Genomic DNA, 17,372 nt, shown 5'->3' with positions numbered 1-17,372 from the left:
TTTCTCCCATGCTCCTCTCTAACCTCCAAGAATGAAGCATTTCCCTCTGTTCTGACTCCAGGACCCTGAGTGGCCCTGAGGTCCTTATGGTCGCACATCAGGTCTAATGCTCTACTAAGAATAATTCTGGGAACAACTCAAATATAGTTTGGCTTCAAGGCTCACTTCATTGGACAGAATTAAACCTTTATCATCTTGGAAACAGATCCAGTCCTCAGGTACTTTAGTGTTTATCATTAGAGCAATGAGATTATAATTATTAGAGCTGTGATAATGAAATAAAAATAGCAATATATATATATATATATATGTAATCCTAAACAGAGACAAGATAATACACAAAAGCACAAAAACTTTAAGACACATAATTGTAGTTTGTAACAAACTCAAAAACACTTGTAAATATTCTCATAATCAAAATAATGTCTCCAGAGAAGTTTGAAAAGCTTATACTATGGCTGGAATGTACCTTTAAATATAATAGAAGAATAATTCTTTTCATTTAATAAATGCTTTCATTTGAATGCTAAATTTATATAAATTTTAGTCGAATGACAAAATTGATCAATGCCCTCAAACATTTAATCCTCTCTAGAAAATCTTATTCAAACCACAAGTGAGCCTTTATTCACCGAAAATAAGCTTACTCTCTTCCTGCCACACCTACATCTGTCCTCACTTGTTAGTGAAGACAGTGAGTGGGGGTGGGGGAAACTACTCTCCTTTGTGAACTTGTTCATCTGTCAGTTGATCTGAGAAAGCTCTTATGCCACTGAAGAAGCCTTACCACAAAACTACCTGCAAAAACATACTCTCCCCTACAGTAAGGGAAGTGCATGACAAAGAAACCTCAGCAGCAAGAAAGCTTTCTCCCTGCAAGAAAGCACCTGAGAGAATGCTTAAAGGCCAGGTTGATACTGTCCAGTGGGCAGAGGAAGTCCAGGCCGTCTACAGTCCTGGCAATTCCAGGTTATCCAGGTTAACCCTGCACTGAAAAGTCAGTGTTGAACTTCAGTGGAGAGACTGCAGAGTGCAGGTTTATAAAACAGTCACCTTCTAAAGGCTCTTCCTGAAGGGTTATTGGCTAGCTAAGATCCCATGCTGTAACAGAAACAGCACCTTCATAAAATTCCACCGTATGACTGATTCCAAGTGTGGATTTGCCAAGTTTATGTCCTACCAACACGTGCATATGATTGCAAGACTTTTTTTTAAAGCATTCAAACATTCAAGCTATTATAACTATCCTATCATTATTAAAGGAACACAGACTTCTCTTCACAGAATTAGTGGACCCCATCATGTGTTTACAATTATGTTAGAAAACTTTAGACTATGATCTGTAAACAAAAACCAATATGTATCAAGTGAACATACATTAGAGCTATTAGAAAGCAGAACATTACTACCATCTACCTCACAGGACGCATGTGCACTACTCTGTCTGTAGCCCCTTGAAGATTAACACAATTTGAAGAGTCTATCTCCTCAAACCACTTCCATTTTATTCCATTTCCTGCTAGAAGATGAACTCTTCGGGGAATGTTTCCCATAGGAACAGATGCCATCTAGGCAATCCAAGTTTAAAAAAAGCATGTGCTAGCCAGTCTACATACATTTTATCTTCTATTTCCTTCTAGAAAGCACCCTGCTATGTACCTATGTTTTATATGGGGTGGGTGGGGCAGAGATAATAAATCACTTGACAAAGACATCTAATAACTGGAGACCACTGATTAGTATTCATGGAACACCAGGTACAATGACCTGATTGTAAGACTGGGAAATTCTGGCCACACTCTGGTCTCTTCTCAGTTATTGCAAGTACACCTAAAATAAGAAAGAATGTATTAGAGATGGAATATTTCTTCCATCGTACCTAATTTTCTCTCAAAGAAGCAGCTGTTCTGACACACTGCTGTGGTTACAGGCCCGACAACACTCACATTTTTCTGGATGTGAGATTCAGGCCACTCCCCGCTACTGCTCTACAGAGGTAGCTGATGAGAAGCCAGGTTGATCACTCGCAGCTGATGTGAGCTCTCCCACCTATGTCGGACTACACTGTTTGGGCGAAGCAGGACTGCTGAGGTTTGACAGCCTCTGACTGCTTGCACTAGAAATGCAAACCCCGAAACCAAATGTTAGCAGTGAAGGGAAGGGAAGTCTTTAGGTTGTAATTAGGACTAGATGAGACTTTTTCAGGGTGCAGGGCTTGACAGTATTAGTGACTATATAAAAGGAGACCCTAGCTGGCAAAGGGTCACGTGACACTATTGTACATGAACCAGAAGGAAGGTCCTGGCCAGACTGTTAATAAATGACATATACTTAAGACTTCCAACTCCAGAACTGTGGGCAAAATAAAGACTTCATAAATCACCTGGAGAGTGGCACTTAGTTACCACAACTCAAATACAGACTGAGATAAAGATGAAGTGCTCACATGAGTGTAAACTGGTCACTATCACTTCTCACTCTGTCCTCCAGTACTTTGGAGATACGCCCTGATGACCATACTCAGCACACAGCTGCTCTGATTTGTGACTTATTAAGCATCTTTGTATAGAATAAGTTCTAAGATGTCACTGGCTCTAGCTCTTCTTTGCTATCTTGTACCACTTTTTCAAACGAAATGAATGTATTCTCCTGCTTAAAAATAGGTTGGGGGAGGTCAAGTAAGATGGAAAACAAAAACTGACCGGGCACTTGCACTGCCAGTGCTGAGGGGCGCTCCTATTCTGGAAGGATTCTGAAGGAGGGACTCAACAATTTGCTGACAGACTGTGATGTCAGAGTAAGGAAGGAAGCAGCATGGCTTCTGCTTTAGAGTTTAGCAAGTACCTGAAACAGGACAGACTGTGGGAAGATAGGCCAGCTGGAACTCAGCCTCACACGTGGTAAATGCAAGGTACCATGAGACAGCCAAGTATAGGAGTGGATCAGCAGACATGAACTCAAATGCTTAAAGAAGGAGGGGGGTTATGACTCTCGAGTTATAATTTAAGTTGTAAGATTAGATAAGATCACTAAGGCAGACAGAAGGACAGAAATGAAAGGAAGCCCAGCTGTGTTTTGTAGCCGTTAATGAGGTGGGAAAGAGCAGAGGATTGCTAGAGTGATATTATTGAGACCTAATCCATAAGTGTAGCTGTCCTTCACTAAGGGACTAGGCAGATCCCTCAAGAGAAAAGACGGCATGTGTAGGCACAGATTCAAAGAGCTAGGCACATGTAACTTCAAGTTTTCTTCTAATTGCTTCTCTTGTCTTGCCCTTGAACAGAAACAATAGGAAACAGATGTGGAGATCAATCAACATTGGCCCCAGCAGATGACATAAAAGAAGCCACTAGTCTCTTGATTTCGTGAAGGAAGTGTGTCTAGAGGTTCAAAAGAAGAAGGTTCCAGAACTTCATTCACACACGCTGTTAGTCAACTAAACAATGGCTTCCAACACCACTAAAGATGCTCTTTTCTCACAGCCACCATCACCTTCCTCAGTTTGTTCAAAAGAAAAGAAAGGGAAATCCCATCAGAATAAGTCTTCCTACCCTCAGGCTCCAGCACTGAGGAAGACTTGACTGACTGACCTGTTCAAAGAAAGAGCTTTGTAGGTGCTGCTATGCAAATCACTTCTGAGGGTAACCTCCAACATTTCTGTCAAGGCAGATCTGGGGGAGAGTCTTTTACCCAGGAAATCAGATGCTGCGAAACAGTTGAAAGGTAGAGATAAGGCCATTATTTCATAAAAAGTAAAATTACTTCTTTAACTGAGGAAAAAGACACCTGACAAGAACACTGGGGTGTGGGTGTGGCTGTGAGGTGATAATTAGATTTGGAGGGAAAAAATCCCCACTAGGGAGACCCACAAACTTGTTTTGTTGGAACAACTGAAAAATTACACCTTAAAAATCAAATCAAGGGGGCTGGAGAGATGGCTCAGCCGTTAAGACCACTGCCTGCTCTTCCAAACGTCCTGGGTTCAATTCCTAGCAACCACGTGGTGGCTCACAATGATATGTAAGGAGATCTGGTGCCTTCTTCTGACATACAGGATACATACAGATGAATAAATTTTTTTAAAAAAATTAAATCAAATGCTTGATACACAAGTGTTAAGGAAGTTTGCTTTCTGCCTATCCTTTTTAGATATGGAAGAAAGGATCAAGATTTGGAAGTAAAGGGGTACTTGATTTCACAGATCAGTACCCATAGAATGGCCCCAACAATGGATGTTCCTTTTATGGCTCTCTAGAATATAACATACTTTTATACAAGAATCAGCTCATAAGACCTTGAGCTTAAATGAAAACACAGGCTCACTAACATTGGAAAGGTTACCTAGTATCATGTACATTTTACAACTAAAAGTAGGACTTTCTGGATTACCTTCGTATAAGTACTACATACTTCAGTGCATCGTGCCCAAATCATCTAGATGATAGTACAGGTTAAAATGTCAAAAGGCTTCCAACGGATCAGTATGGAAACTGTACAACAGAATGTTAAACCACATGATTATGGATATCTAAAACACTGTAAAACATGCCTCAATTTAACAACAGATTCACACTGCCTATAAAAACAGAATTCCAAAGTTACCTATTCAATAAAGATCCTAGAATATTTTTGTTGTTGTTGCTGATTTTGAGTCAAACTGATCTAGATCTCCCTAAGTGGCTGAGAATGACCTTGAATTTCTAATCCACACTGTGTTCAGCATGCATGACCACATCTGGCTTTGGAATTTCCTAAAAATCTATTTTTTAAAATAGTTTCTTCTTAACTCTACACATAGCATTTTCCTGTTAGAAGGAGCTGCAGTTAGTGTTAGGTCATTATATCCTAACATCTGTAGGAGTAGTGTATGGCTAAATGGTTTAAAAAAAATCAAAAACATTTGAGAAAATCACCCTAAATCATCAATAGCTTAACCAAATCCAACAAGTTTTCCAGTCCTCCATGTTGCAAGTTAACATCCACTCCAATAACAACGGACAGAAATAGAGGATACGGAGTCACTGTTAGTAGGAAAACAAGTGAAGTCGGGAGGGAGAGGGAAAGGAAGGGTTGGTAGAGAGCTAAGCATCTTGAAAAACTGATGTAGGATTCCCCTCTGTATGCTATTTAATAAAGAAGCAGCTTTGGCCTATGGAAGGGCAGAATATAGCTAGGCGAGAAAACTAAACTGAATGCCAAGAGACAGAAAGCAGAGTCAGGTAGACGCCATGCAGCCACCTAAGGAGAAATATGCTTGAATATTACCTGTAAGCCACAGTCTTGTAGTGATACACATATAGGTTAATTTAAGATCTAAGAGCTAGTTAAGAATATGCCTGAGCCATTGGCCAAACAGTATTGTAATTAATATAGTTTCTGTGTGGTTATTCGGGTCTGGGCGACCATGAAACAAAAGCAGTCTCTCTTTACATAATAGTACCCAAAGTGGGGTTGAACCTATGACCCTGACTGAGATTACGAGTCTCATGCTCTACTGACTCACCTCTGGTCAAAGCACAGATAGTGTCCACAAAGTGCTTAGTCTTAATGGAACATCTATGTCACACCCTCCCTGTAAGACACGGATAGCATCAAAGAAGAAGAGGCAGAAGTCTGGGAAGACCTGGGTAGACAGTGTCTTCTGGGCATGACAGGTCTGCTGCACACGAAGACTCACAGGAGCTATGGCTGCCTACATGAGATTAAGCCACTCAACACGCTAGCAAGGAAGGGGAAGAAACACACAAGTTGGGAAGCTATTGATAACCAGTGGTTTCTGGGGAAGGGAATCAGTTTTCTTTAAGGGTATGGTCCCAGGTTGGTCAACATTGATTAGTAGATGGTATGGCTCTACACCTGTGCAAATATAAGTGGCACGAACTGAACTCAGTGGGTTATTAAAAAAAAAAAGATGCAATCTGGGAGAACACTGAGTAGGGCACAGATCTGGAGAGACTGGAGAATATAATCAGAATACAATACATACATATATAAAATTCTCAAAGAATAAATTTTAAATTTCTATTTTCAAAGCAGGTAAAATATGGCCTGGGGTGAGGGAAGCAGGTAGTTCAGTTGATCAAGTATTCTCTAGGCAAGCAGAGGACATGAGCTCCAGAGCCAACTGTTAAAAGGTCAGGATCAGTGGTACTCTTGTAATCCCAGGGCTGGGGGTGGGGGGGGGGTAGATAGATCTCTGGAGCTCACTGGATAGTCAGTTAAAAGGTCAGGAACAGTGGTACTCTTGTAATCCCAGGGTTGGGGAGGGGGAGTAAGCAGATCGCTGGAGCTCACTGGATAGCCAGCTTCACCTAATCTTTGAGCTCTAGGTGCCTTACCTGCTATTTTTGTGGACAGGGGATAACAAACTAGGCAATGTTATAGGCATAGTTAATTGGACTACAGTCAATACCTGCTGGAACCCTTCCGTGAATGCCCTACTAGGAATTACACTGCTGTAAGGAGACACGCTCTCCATAGAACAGCCCATTAATTAACCCAAGTACTGGCAGGTCTATCAGGCAGACATATGCTTAAAGCTGAGGTTCCCCTACAAGCACCTAATGGGTCAGTATGCACGTGTTTCAGGGTTCCTCAGACTTGATGGCCTGGCTCCAGACTGCTGAGTCAGAGCTTCTAAGAACACATAACCAGGCTGTGGACCATCAAAGGCTGCTGGGTACTACCAACACTGATCCTCCCCTTTCCTTGCCTGAAGACAAACCTCCAGCCAAGAGTCTACTACTTAATCCCTCTGTCAGCTTTGCTACAGGAAGAAGCTCTGGCCAAAAAGACTGCAGGATTTAGCAGAATTTACCAAGTCTACTTAAGGAAGAAAACACAAGAACACAGTATCTGGAACCACCTCTAACACCGAAGCCTCCACGCCAGATCATACTGTCCACCTCCTGATTCTTCAAGGAGAAGGAAAAATACATCTCTAATTCATTTAAGCCAATGGTTTTGGGTTTGGGGATTCTTATTAAAAGCAAACATAAACATTGGTACATATAATGTGTGTGCACATAACCATTCATGGAGGCCAGAGGTCATAGACTACCACAGATTAAGTTTGTAATGCTGTCTCTTTAAGAGACAAGCCACACCCACTCTCTTCCTGCTTGCAGCCTCAGCCTCTCTCTCTCTCTGTCCCCCTCTCCAAGAGGCAGCCTCTCCCCCTCTTTCTCTTTCTCTTCCCTTCTCCCCCCTTTCCCCTCCATAACCCACCTAATAAATGTCCAACTTTACTCTGCATGGTGTGCCTATCCATCTCTCTCTCACCCACCACCATCACATGGAGACCTGGAGACCTGCCACGTGGTCTCCTGTGCTGTTCCTGCTTGGGACTGGCTGTTTTTGGAACCCCGGCAGCTTGCAACAAACCCATTTTAAAGTTTACTTAAAAATTATTCATAAAGACCTGAGTTCAGATCTCTAACATCCATTTAAACAGTCTGATCCGGTAGTTCTTGCCCATCCCTGTCATTGGGGTAGGGGGTGGCTAGGAAATGGGACTGACTGGAGACAGGATGGAAAAAGGAGATTGCTGTGTTTGTTAACATTCATATAGCCAACAGGCAAGAGCCCAGGGGCACAAGCTACAGAATCAGGGAGACCTTGCTTCAAAGAAACTAGATAGCAATAAAGGAGGACAATTGACATCCTCCCTCTGGCCTTCATGAATGGTTCTGTGCACATACACACACAAAATCTTCAAAAAAAATAGGTAAAACAAAAACATTTATTTGTCAGGAAGTGGTGGTGTACACCCTTAATCCCAGCACTAGGGAAGCAGAGGCAGGTGGATCTCTGTGAGTTTTAGGCCAGCCTGGTCTATAGAGCGAGTTCCAGGACAGCCCGGGCTACACACACACACACACACACACACACACACACACACACACACACCTTTCTAAAAAAAAACAAAAAAAAATATTCTAATAGAAAAACAATGAAGAATATTAAGTAGTAATTCATGCTACTCCTTGTGTATTTATTAAAATCTTGCTAATAGATCCTGGGTTCTGGTTGTTATATTTTACTGTATGTAAAAAATAACTTTTCTATATACTTCCATCTACATTTCTCATAATTTCCCAGTCAGCAAAGTATTTGAAAATAGGTCCACCTAGGAATCAGCGTTGGCACCATCAATGTTCTGTCTAATTCACAGTGCATCTGATGAGGAGTGTTATAGGCATCCATCCGGACAGTCAGAGCACAGGGCAGCCGTGGAATCTGATGAGGAATGTTATAGTCATGGGGACAGTCAGGGCACAGGGCTGCCATGGCCTCTGATGAGGAGTGTTACAGGGATAGTCAGAGCACAGGGCTGCCGTGGAATCTGATGAGGAGTGTTATAGGCATCCGGACAGTCAGAGCACAGGGCTGCCATGGAATCTGATGAGAAGCCCTAACTGAGAGTGTGCTAAGGACACTCCTCATGGTTGCGAAGCTCTCCACCTAAAAATAATCTGCTCTTATGTAATCGCTCAACAGATTTGTGCATCATATATACCTTGAAATAAATTTCTTTTTTTAGAAATATACCACAACAGATAAGTGATCATTTGCAAAGGCAGAGAATTTAACCACAACTCTATCACATCTCATCTCCAATAATGAGTAGGGTTGTACCTGATAGTTCTGCTAATACAAAGAACTAGAAAGGTTGTTTATAACACAAGTGACACCATAGCAACTCTAGCTTTACTTTTGAAGGAACTTTACTGAGATTATATATAGCCCAACTGCTTTAAGAGTAGAGTCCACTGCAAGATGCACACCCTCCGCACCAGGCACTGCCAACTGAGACAGAACATTCCCACTGCTGCCTCCTCCCAATCTCCAGGCTCCGTACAGCCACCCTGCCCCTCTCTCCACCCAGGCCAGGCAGCTTCTCTAGCTCCTATATCCTGGAATTGGTTTGTCTGTTCTGAAACTTGAAATTTGAAATAAATGGCTAAGGTTTTTATTGGCTTCACCCATGTACTCACAAGAACACGGAGTTCAAGGCAGGGCTAGCCCATGACCACAACATCCACTTTTTGTTGTGCTTTTGTTTTTGTCTTTGAGACCGGGTTTTCTCTATGGAGCCTTGGCTGTTCTGGAGTTGTTCTGTAGACGAGCCTCAAACTCACATGGATTTGCCTGTGTCTGCCTCCCATGATACTACTGTGCAGCCTCACAACATCTGCTTCTTAAAAGCTGAAAGGAAGATGGCTCAATTAGCATAGCACTTGTCACATAAACGTGAGAAGCTGAAGTCAGGTCCCCAAGACTCATGTGAAAGTCATCCCAGCCCTGAAGAGGCAGAGACAGGCAAATCCCTGAAGCTCACTGGGGAGCAGACTCGCCAAAAGATGACCTTCAGGTGCAGTGTGAGACCTGACACAAAAGTAAGGTGCTGCCACCTACACACGCAACCACTTGAACATTTATACATGCTGAGACATGCATGTACAAAGACACCGAGAAAAGTTCTCTCTGTTTCTGTCCCAGTAAAACTTTAATGTTTTATTTTGACTTGGCAAGTATCTTCATGGTTCTCCAGCTAGGAGAAAAAGATTATATTGGAACCTTAGTGGGCTAAACTCCTGAGAAGAACACTCGGAAAGAGTCTAAGCCTCCCAAGGTACACACAGTCAGCAGTATTCTAGCAAAAGTTGTCTGGTAGGTAGCTAAAGGGAAATATTTATTTACTAAGCAACCCAAAGTGACTTAAAATCTGCAAAAGATTAAAAACAATTAAATATGGCTTTCTACTTTTTTGTAAGCTTTAAAAAATAAAAAATTACCTTAACTGGTCTTCAAGGACCTCTTTCAAGCACAGTATTATGCAATTGTCAAGACAGAAGGGTGAAGTTCCATCCTCTGTCCTGTCAGCCGCCCACTCCATGCCAGGCACTCCAGGCCCAGGGAGTCCACTGTGATTAAGAGGGCAATCCTGCACTTATTCTACTTCCCAACTACTAAGGGGAAAGACACACGGGAAGTCAGTAGACTGCTGAGTGCGCTAGATGCTGGCGAGTGCTGGACAAAACAGGAAAGGAATCCTGGGAGTTAGAGGTGGGGTGGGGAAGGGGCACACTGAGAAGGCATCTCTGACCAGAGCTTAAAGAGGGAAGGGAGGGGACGTGGGTGTACCTAGGAGGATTTTCTCAGTTGAGCAACAGTATAGTTCTGAGGTGTCACCGCACGGCCTTGTCCCCACTAGGACATGACCTGAGGAGCGCCAAACCCGGCACTCACCTCTTTGCAGTGCTCTGTCTCCAAAGACGCCTTTTAAGAAAAGTGCCTTTTCCCACAGAAGAGAAGACAGACATGTGCAAAGTCTGACACCATAGTGATACAAAGGAGCTAGGAGATACTTGGCTTAGGGAGAAGGAATTTTCTAGCTATTCCAAATACTGAGAAACTCATACGAGAGAAAAGAGACTTTCCCATGACTGCACAGCTGACCTGGCATGATGGGTAGTTTTAATCTGCTGTCACTTCTCCTCCTACAGTGGAACAGGCGGCTCAAAGGGACCACTCAGCAGGAGCAGGAGCACTGTGGAGACCTGGCACAACCGGGTTACAGGACGCTAGGATTGCACAGTAAGCAGTTGCAGAGGCTGTCCTCATTCACATCTGTGTGACACAGGCTGCACCCCTTAGCCACTGGACACACACCTATCCGATTGTCTACAGACTGCTTTGGCGACTGCCTGGCTGCCAGAAGCCGTGGGAAGAATGCCTGCAAACAAGAAAAATCAATGACATCTAGGATTCCTTCATAATTTTGTGATTATATTTTCTGAAGTTTCAATCTTAAATTTTTTCTTTTCTTTACAGTTTCTAGGAACTCTGTATTTATAACTGCAGCTAAAGATCGAAACCTAACTTCAATAGAAAACATTCTCAGTTTTCTTTTCAAATAAAGTCTGTAATTATTTTAACTTAAATATTTACTGTTTCCTTAGGCCCTAGGTACCCACATGTGCCACCATTTCTCATCTCCTATTTTATACTTCTAATAACCCTCTAGAGGACAAAATTTGTTTCAATAAAGTAATGACCCTTTGAAATGTAACAGCAAATCAGTATTTGGTATCAACACACAGAAAGATAACATTAAAAATGCATTTAAGCCAAGGCCTAATTTAAAAGAATAAAAAGTGTAAGCATTGGGGTTGGGGAGATGTATCAGTGGGTAAAGGGCTCACTATAAAGCACCCGAGGACCTGAGGTGGACCCCTCGCATCTGTGCAAGAAACCCATCTAGGTTTAGTTGGAGATCATACTCAAGAAGCTTTAAGGTAGAGACGAGGAAGAAACAAATACCAAAATCTGGCTCCCCGTGCACTTATACTGGTGCACACACTCACACACGCATGCACAAACACGGAGCCATGCTTGCTTTGTGGAGCATTTGAAAAGGGGGTACATTAAGGTGCACTGTCCCCCATACAGTAAAGATGAACAGTTCCAAAAACAATGTACAGCTAAAGCTTTGAAAGGCAAGTATGGTCCAATGTCAGGAAGGGGCAGCCTGACAATTCAGAGGGTAATCTCTGCATAGAAAGTGATAGTAAGTGCTCGGGGATGGGGCTGCGGGGGTGGGGGTGATGCACGCCTTTAATCCCAGTTTTTGGGAGGTAGAGACAGGTGGATCTCTGTGAGTTCGAAGTCAGCCTCATCTACAGAGTAAGTACCAGGATAGGCTCCAAAGCTACAGAAAAACCCTGTCTCCAAAAAAAAAAAAAAACAACCACCCAGTAATTGTACTCCCTTACACTCTTAGGATGATTACTATTTTAAAAAATTCAGCAAAACAAAATAAATTTGACATTGATAAGGATACAGAGAAATCAGAGCTGTTGGTAATGTTGCCAGGAGCAACAAATGGTACACCTGCTGTGGAAAACAGTGTGGCTGAGCTTCAAAGGGCCACAGGAGAGGGGCGAGATGATCTAGCAAGCATATTCTAGGTATAAACAACCACAGTGACAACCCAGACTTAGGAGTACTTGCGTATCCATGATCATAGCAGCATTCTTTACAACAGCCCAAGGGAGACCTCCCAAGGGCACATAGACAAGAAGCCACACACAGAGGGACATTATATGCTTCAGCTACAGGAACCCTGACCCATGCCATAACATGAATGACACTGAAATGTTACGGTAGATGAATCCGGTCACACAGAAAAGGACAAATACTGTAACTACTATTCGAGTCCTCTTGTATGAGGCACAAAAGAGAGTCCGCTTCATAAAGACAGAAAACAGATGCTCGCTTCCCAGAACTTGGGAGTAGGAACAGGGCATCGCTTCATGGACTGAGTTTCCAAGATGGCTGGATGAGATGGTTGTGCAGCAACACACATGTGTTTAATGACACTGAGCTACATACAATATAGTTATGACAGAAAGCCTTAACTGCATTTAATGCCCTAAAATTACTTCTCCAAATATTGGAATAAAATATATAGTTAAACTGATTCACACCAAAAATTCAAAAACTTCTCACTATGATATATGCTGCTTATTTAACTGTGGTCCTTGAAATTATCTACAACAGAGTCAAAATCAAATGAAATGTTCATTGCATAAAACTATTAATCCTTTTTAGAGGAAAATGATTAAATATGATTACTATACAAAACATGCTCTGGGCACAACTGACAAGAGAACACTGCAGTGCAGAGACCACCGAACAGTAAAACCATGAGTACGAAAGGCCTTCTGATAAGGCATGGAGTAGGACACTTACGGAACAGGGACTATGGACTGATAAGGGATGGGGTAGGACCCTTACAGAACAGGGTCTATGGACTGATAAGGCATGGAGTAGGACCCTTACAGAACGGGGTCTATGGACAAGCCGTACGTATGGCTCTCAATTCTCTTAAGGCCAAAACAGAAGGAGAAATAAATCAATTATGAACTTTTAATTGTCCACAAGGAGAGAAAAAAAAAACAGTTCTTTAGGGAAAACAAATTCCCTCTTTGCCCTTCGCTCTAATTTCTCACCCAGTATAGGGGAATATGCTACAGGACAAAGATATTATGTCATTAAAGCCCATTTCTCAAAATTTTCCCAAAAGAAGTTGAGCTGTACATCCAACTTACACCTCAGTGAGTGCCATTTTCATGAGGCTTGAGTAAGTGCAGCGTAGGCTGAAGCACTGCGGTCTGGTTTGATCTCAGGACAATATTATGCTACCAAGAAAAAAATGAACATGTTCCATTTTCTCCTAAATCACAATTGATCCCAAGGAGAACTTCTCCCAAGAAGACGCCATTTCCTGCTGTGAATCTGGAACACAGGTGTACTATGCAAAATAAAAGCCATCTCAGTACTCTTAGCCACTTGCTTTTCTTATTTCGAAACTTGGTGTGCATTTGTCAAGCAGAGAAACCGGCTTTTACAAAAAGCACAGCTGCACCGATAAAGGTGGAGCAATTTACGCTGCGGGTGAACTCTCCTAACCACAGCTTGGGCACCAATCTGGAGCAGCATTCCGGATTGAGCTCTAAGTTCCACGGACTCCTACTACATACACTTGGACAACTAAACAAGCCTCTCTCCAGGCCCTCGTCCCTCCTCTGGGAATAGGAGTATATCTATTACTTTCGAACTGTGTCCGTGGAGCTGCTTCAGCTAATGAGAGGGTATTTTTACTTTCATCTGCCCCATGTACTCACATCCATCCCCCAATAAAACCCATAAAAACTAGTGAGACAGGTGTTGTACAAGACTGACGTATTCCTTTCTATTTTCAGCAAAAACAAAAAAAAAAGAGAAAAATCAATGAAAAATATACTCAAATCATCTCCATGCCATGCAGAATGAACAAGAGTTACGCTCACAAAGCGTCATTTCTAATTCAGCCATTTAGAACACAGAAGACCAACATAGTCTCAACTACAGAAACATCCTTTACAGTAGAAGCCAAGCGCTAGTATCCTCACTGTAGCAAACAGCAGCTAAGTAGAGGAAAGTCCCCCCCCCCCCCGTCCCCCCCGTCCCCCCCCCCCCCGTCCCCCCCCCCCCCCGCAGGGAAAGCTTGCCTGGGTCTGCAGTCATAATAGCTGCTCCTTCACAGGCCTCTCCCTGCTGTCCTCCCCTCCACCACCTGCTGGTCCATCATGGTGTCTCATTTAATATACCATGCTGGAATCACACCATCCTGTGTCAAATTCCTACTTTAACAAATGTTCCTAAGAATGGAGCATATGATAACTACCTAAACATAAAACTAATAATAAATTTATTTTTTAAATCTCATTTCAGTTTCAATACAACTAGTGACAGAAAGGGCTGAGTTAGGAAGAAATCCCACGTTACACAGGAAAATGTAAGCCTCACTATTAAGCTCGCCCGGAGCCAAAGAACAAGCTCTCTTTGCTTCTTGAAGTTGTGACTCAGGATCCTACCCAGCAGTCACCTGACCTCCTGTCTAGGCACTCTTCCTAGGCTCTCCCCATGTAGTAAACAATACTGACCCTGTGAGCATTTAAAGAAAATTAGACTCACGCCATTCTGGAAGGGGGTGAGCAAATGATTTGTAAGAAAGTACAGCAAGGCAAGCAGGGGAGAGGGTAAAGGAAGAGACAAGGAACCGGCTGGTACGGGAAATAAAGTGCGTCACAAGGTAAGGAAAACATGCAGAAAGGAGAGCAGCAGTAAGAACAGGTAGGTGGGTGAGAGGAGAAAAAGCAACCTGGGAGATACACAAAACTTCTTCAAGTTTTAGGTGTCTTAAATACTAGGAGTGCAGTGCCTATACTTCATACTTAGTATCTGCAGCCTATCAAGAAGTGATCTTTAAAATGCAATATTAAAGTTCATAAAACAATGGATAAAGTTAGCAATGACATTCACTAAATTACAAACTACTCAAATGTAAAAGTAACTAAAATCTAGAAAAGAACAAATGTTGAACTTCAGGAGACAAAGCATAACAAATGTACAAACAATAGGGGAAAGGTTAATTCACAGAAAATGGGAGAAAACTGTAAAATTTAATCAATGCCACAGCTAAAAGCAACTATCTGAAAATATAAACAAGCAAAGCTTTAACAAACTTATTTGAAGGGTGCAGATTAATTTGAAGAGAGGGGAAAATGCCTTCAGAAATATATTTTAAAAGGGGGAGATAATTACAGCTCCAACAAAAATTTAAAAGATCATAAAAGAGTACTAAGAACCCCTTCATGCTGGCGGTGGTGTCTCACGCCTTTAATCCCAGCACGCAGGTGGCAGAGGCAGGTGGATCTCTGAGTTCAAAGCCAGCCTAGTGTACAGGACAGACCACAAAGCTACAGAGAAACCCTTTCTTGAAAAACAAAAACAAAAAACAAAACAAACAAAAATAAATTCCAAAACTTCAATGGAAAGGGACGTTCCTAGAAATATATAACTTGCCAAAGCTAACCCAAAAAGAAATAGAAAACTAAAGTAGTTTTATAATTATTTAATATACTTAAATAGCAGTTCACAAAACTTACAAAGAGAGCTTTGTTAGAAACTTTCTACTAAACTTCAAAGACTACATTATTTAAAATTTACACAAGTTTTAGGGAACAAGAGAAGAGTGAATACTACCAAACTGATTTTATGAGATCAGAATAATCTTCACAGAAAAACCTGACAGACAGAAAAAAAAAAAGTATTGGCCATTCTCATTTATAAAAAGAAGCCAAATTCTGAAGTTTAGCATTTTTCCTGATTTGAAAAAATACAAGAATGAAATGTATCATTAATATGGTAAGCAGTATTTATTAACTATTTCTTAGGTCAATTTGTAGAAGTTACAATTGCTTTTTTTAAATCATAGAACGTGGATTCACCATTTCAGCTCTATCCAGCACTGCCTGGAAGCCCTGGCCAAGAAATAAAGAACAGACTCACAGAGATAGTCACAGTCTACGGTTATAATTCCTACTCCCTTGCTCTCTTCCATCACTCAGTCCTCTACCAGCTGCAGTCTGGCCACTTCCCAAGTGTAAACCAGAACCACGCACACCCACGTTTCCCTTCAGGCCTAGCCCCTTGGCCTCATCAGCAGCTCTCCTGTACCTTTGATTTTTCTTGATTTTCCTGCTATCTTTTTTTTTTTTTTTTACAATTGTCCTCCCCATGCCAATTTTCATTCCTGTGATTTCAAAATTTTCTAAGCTTTATGCCTATGTGGTATTACTCGCTTTTTGGGCTATGGTCACAAAGGATGTTTAGGTGACTTGCAGCAGTACCAGTAATTCCCAAGCTTTTCTAGGACAAGTAAGGGTGTATCAACATACCAGGCGCTAACTCACCTTCCCACATTCCTATTCCTTACCTGTCTAGTAATTCACACCAGGAAGACAGGAGTTAGCCATGGCTCTGCCTTCCCCTTCATTCCTCACATTCAAATCAGCTCAATTTATACTTAGAAACCTCTCACTGCTCTGGAACTTCTTTTCCTTAAGTTAAACTTGATACAGCTCTACAATTTCTTGAGACCCTGGACCTGGTTGTCCTGAGTTGGGGCCTGTCTTCTAATCCTTCTAAAGAACAGATCTGATCAAATCTCTGTCTTGATTAAAATCTTTTGGCGACATTAACTGCTCAGCATAGGTTTAAAACTCTTTAAACATACTCCACAAAGTCCTTAGAAAAAGACATCCAAGCTTGCCCTCCCAACTCTGTTCCCGCCTTCACAGTCTGTCTGCTCACATTCACCCCTCTTGGCTGCTTTTGACTTGTTGCTTCTGTAAAAATCTCCAGAGTACTGAAAAGACAAGCATGAACCCCTATACTATTAAGAACTCGTTATTTTGCAGGGCGGTAGCAGCACACACCTTTATTCTCTGCACTTTGGAGGCAGAGGCAGGTGGATCTCTGTGAGTTCGAGGCCAGTCTGCCTGGTCTACAAAAGCTAGTTCCAGGACAGGTTCCAAAGCTACGAAGAAACCCTGTCTTGAAAAACTACCAAAGAAAGAGGGGGGCAGGGGGAAGGATTATAGGATTATATGGGTCATTTTTACCACCAGTGAGACTCTTGAAAATTAATCTATAAAAGGCTCCTAAAGAAGAGGACTAGAATCCAGCAACTATATTCATAAGGACCCAAATTCCTTTAAAAACTCCAGTCATGGCAAAAGTAACACGGAGTGTAAGCCGAGGTAGCTGCCTGGTTGTTACATTTGGATTAAACACTTACCAGACCCAAGCTGAACCAGCTTGCCAAGTCATGGGTTCTAGTGCTAATCAAACACTACACAAGAAGCTTCATTCTGTTGACTGCAGAGTTTATACTTAGCCCCCATTCTCTACCCAACACTTAGTCCACCAACACGGATTGCAAGCATTTTTTTCTTTCACACTGCTTTCTGCCAAGCAAT

At 42.0% G+C, this 17,372-nt stretch overlaps 1 protein-coding gene across 4 annotated transcripts in view; it reads right to left on the bottom strand.

Moving 5' to 3' along the window:
• Positions 1–17,372, bottom strand: part of LOC121445216 (oxysterol-binding protein-related protein 1-like) — a 189,042-nt gene that overhangs the window by 79,184 nt on the left and 92,486 nt on the right. The window lies entirely within an intron of this gene.

The sequence above is a fragment of the Microtus oregoni genome, unplaced genomic scaffold, assembly GCF_018167655.1.
Source record: "Microtus oregoni isolate MIOR12 unplaced genomic scaffold, Mior012 000166F_ref0000362, whole genome shotgun sequence".
Taxonomy (NCBI): domain Eukaryota; kingdom Metazoa; phylum Chordata; class Mammalia; order Rodentia; family Cricetidae; genus Microtus; species Microtus oregoni.
This window is presented reverse-complemented; position numbering and strand designations above follow the sequence as displayed.